The sequence below is a fragment of the Octopus bimaculoides genome, chromosome 22 (genome assembly GCF_001194135.2).
Source record: "Octopus bimaculoides isolate UCB-OBI-ISO-001 chromosome 22, ASM119413v2, whole genome shotgun sequence".
Lineage (NCBI taxonomy): Eukaryota > Metazoa > Mollusca > Cephalopoda > Octopoda > Octopodidae > Octopus > Octopus bimaculoides.
This window is the reverse complement of record NC_069002.1, coordinates 10,988,067-10,992,209: the sequence shown is the minus strand read 5'-3', so window position 1 is coordinate 10,992,209 and position 4,143 is coordinate 10,988,067. Positions and strand designations below refer to the sequence as shown.

Here is a 4,143-nt window from a genome sequence, read left to right as displayed (position 1 = left end):
CATATATATATATGTGTGCATTTATATGTGTGTATATGTGAGTATATATGTATATGTGTGTGTGTGTGTGTGTGTGTGTGTGTGTGTGCGTGCGTGTGCAAGAGCAAATTGTATTCAACGCCATCAATGAGGGAAAACTAAAATATTTTGGACACTTAATTGGAAAGAAAATGCTTTGCAGAGATCGTAAATAGAAGGTAAAAGGAATGGTAAAAGATCGAAGGCAGAGGGTTGGGATGTGTGTGTGTGGGGGGGGGAGAACCAAGAATTACGTGGCAAGATAATATATATGAAGAACTGGAGAGATTTGAAAGAAAGTAAATGTACATAAGGACATTATACAACAATGACTTGATGGTCATCCGTCATATTCAAACTGGCTAAAACAGGCAATATTACTACTACTGCTACTACTACTATTACTGCTGCTGTTGCTTCTACTTGCACATTATTATTATCATCTTTGTCATCTCCATTGTTTTTCATCGTCATCATCATCATCATCATCATCATCATCATCATCGCCATTGCCCAACAGTCGCCACCACCAGCACCACCACCCTCATCATACACACATATAAACACACACACACACACACACACACACACATATCATTTCTACTAATCTAAAGAAGAAGAAATAAATGAAGAAGAAAAATGCTCTGAGAATATATGAAGATTTATTCAAATTTTAAAAGATTTGTCTTGGTATAAAGGATGAGCTACAGCAAATAGTTTCAATGGATTGTGTATATGTGATGACCAGTATAAAAGGAAAATATATTTTATAAGCCCAAGGTAATAGCTGTTTGTGTTTCTTAAGGCATCTGATTTAATTGCTGATCAGCATTTTTTGATTGACTAACAATAACAGGTGCAGGTGTGGTTGTGTGGTTAAGGAGTTTGCTTCCCAACCACATGGTTTTAAGTTCAGTCCCACTGTGTGGCACCTTGGGCAAGTATTTATATTATAGTGCTGAGAAACCAATGCCTTGCAAGGGGATTTGGTAGATAGAAACTGAAAGAAGCCTGTCATGTTAGTGTGTGTGTGTGTGTGTGTGTATGTGTGTTGTGTATCTAAATGTGTGTATATCCTTGCTTTGACACCATGTGACTGTTGTAAACGAGTGTTCCTGTCATACAAGTGGTGTTATTCATTTATTCATTTCCAGACTTCTATGGAAACATGTCTGGTATTGGGGAAATGTTAACTTACTTGGAAATATGTGAGGGTTAGAGACAAGAAGGGGGCATCCAGCCATAAAAATCTGCCTCAACAGATTCCGTCCAACCCATGCAGGCTTGGAATAGCAAATGTTCAAAAACAAATGAATAAACCTTTCAACTGTTCCCAACGAAAGTAAAACTTGACTCATGTCTTGCTAAACGTCATGTAACAAATCTTGTTTTCAAGCAATACTGAGATCATATACTTGCGGCTTGTGACATATTTTCTGATGATCAACATTGTTGAAACCCTTTTGTACATCTGAATATCCGATATCTACATTCACTGGTTGAGAACCCTTTATACATGTCATTCTCCTCTACACAAGCATTTTGCTCTCTGACCTTGATGAAATGTAAACTTGGGTAGGTCCTGTGATCTCTGTTTCTCCGACTATAGAACTTTATATGATCTTTGAGGATCTTGTCCCCACCTAATGAAATATTGCAAATGGATTGCTCATCAGAGCTTTATAAATATTTTAGAAGAATTACCAAGATGCATTTTATCTAAACTAATAGGATATCAGTGTAACTGATACTTGCAATTTCCATTTACAATAATGTCATGTCAAAGAACTTAATTTTCTCTTTAACTTAATACAATTGCAGACAAAATCTATTGTATTTACACTTTTGTTACAATATTTTTGTTGAAATAAGGTGGCTAGCTGGCAGAAATGTTAGCATGCTGGGCGAAATGCTTAGCAGTATTTTGTTTGTCTTTACATTCAGAGTTCAAATTCCAACAAGGTCGACTTTACTTTTCATCCTTTTGGGGTTGATAAATTAAGTACTAGTTGCATACTGGAGTCGATCTAATCAACTGGCCCCCTCCCCCAAAATTTCGGACCTTGTGCCTAGATTAGAAAAGAATATTTCTGTTGAAATATGTTGCTTTTGTTTCAATCAATTTTGAAAATCCTGAAGAATTTAGTAAAATATCTTTGAAATTGTTCAATTGGTGGTTTGGAACATGGATTTTATTTTTGTATTCTTTCACTTGTTTCAATCTTTTGACTGTGGCCATGCTGGAGCACCGCCTTTAGTCAAGCAAATCAACCCCAGGACTTATTCTTTGTAAGCCTAGTACTTATTCTATCAGTCTCTTTTGCTGAACTGTTAAGTTACAGGGACGTAAACACACCAACATCGGTTGTCAAGCGATGTTGAGGGGACAAACACAGACACATAAACACACACACACACACACATATATATATATATATATACACAGATACAATGGGCTTCTTTCAGTTTCCACCTACCAAATCCACTCACAAGGCTTTGGCCAGCCTGAGGCTATAATAGAATGCACTTGCTCAATGAGCCATGAGTGGAACTGAACCCAGAACCATTTGGTTGGTTAGCAAGCTATTTACCACACAGCCACTCCTGCACCAATTTACATAGAATTTTGATAGAAGTCTTTAATTTAAGAATTTTGCTACCATTTCTCTGCTGAAATTCACTGCATTTTTTTCAGTTAATCTTGAAAATCATTAAGAATTTAGAAAAAATAATTTTATTATCACACTGCTGTTTGGAACATAAATTAAGATAGAATTTTGATTTAGATCACCATAACACTTTTCTTGGCCTGTTTTTTTTTTTTTTTTTTTTTTTGAAAAACACTGCCTTTGTTTGGATTAATTTGGAAAATCATGACAAATTTTGTAACATAAGCCTGTCATTAGTAAACTGGTGTTTGCAACATAAATTAACATTAAATTTTGATGGAAGATTTTAATTCAGACCACTTTAAATTAGGAAGTCTGTAACACACTGCCAGGGACAGTTTCTGTCAGTTTGGCACCAATAAAATTAAAAAGAAAGCTGCTGGTTCTTCTATGAAGATATAAAGCAATACATTACATGTTAGAGGTGCCAAAACTGCCGTCATCATCGTCATCATTATCAAACATCATTTTATGCCCATTTTGTTTTACTGGCTTTCAGCACCAGATTTTCTATGCCCCCCCCCTTTTGCCTTTGTCCTTCCCCTGTTTTCCTCCATGTTTGAACCAATGCAGTCTCCTCTCCTGCACACCATAACATCTTACTTGTTCCACACAGATTTTTTTTTTTTTTTTTTTTTTTTTTTTTTTTTTGCAATTCATTTATTCTCTGTAATTCAAGCACATTAGCATTTTACATCCGACAGAGCATGCTCATTTTATTTCCTGTCAAACCTTTCGTACAACCTAACCACATTTCAATATCGTCATTGCATTCTGTACAAAACCCTCATACAACCTATCTTTCATCTGGAGAAATAATCCCTTTGTTGCCAGCATAGTTATAATTCTTTGAACTTTTTCCACCCTGTTTCTATTCTGCTGGCAATGCTTCCAGAACGCCAACTTCTGCTACGGATTTGTTCAACTAAATAAGAGCGGCTATCAGCTACTCTTAGGGAGCTTTTGAAGCAAATAAAGCGATTCATTTCATGGTTGCTTTTCCTGATATTTACTCCTGTTGCATAAGCAGCATATGAGGTTCTTTTGCTTTGTCAGCCTTGCCTGTAATCCCTCAGCATCTCTTGCATTGCTGCAGATTTATATTAGCGACATGCAAGCACGGCTCTGTGGCTATGATGCCTGCTCTCTAATTATGGAGATTCGGGTTCAGTTCTAAAGTAGGGCACCAGAGATAAGTACCTTTCTACTATGTATCAACCAAAGGTTTGCGAGAGAATTTAGTAGGGCAGACAGAAACTGAAAGAAGCCCACCTTCTATATATATATATATATATATGTATATATATATATATATATATATACGTCTGTACATATATATGTATGTATATAAATGTATATATATATACATATATATATATATATATATACATATATCATCATCATCGTTTTTATATATATATATATACATATATATATATATATATACATATATATA

At 35.3% G+C, this 4,143-nt stretch overlaps 1 protein-coding gene across 2 annotated transcripts in view; it reads right to left on the bottom strand.

The window, feature by feature from the left end:
* LOC106873056 (HEAT repeat-containing protein 4) overlaps positions 1–4,143 on the bottom strand; it is a 595,254-nt gene that overhangs the window by 254,674 nt on the left and 336,437 nt on the right. The gene's annotated exons all lie outside the window — the stretch shown is intronic.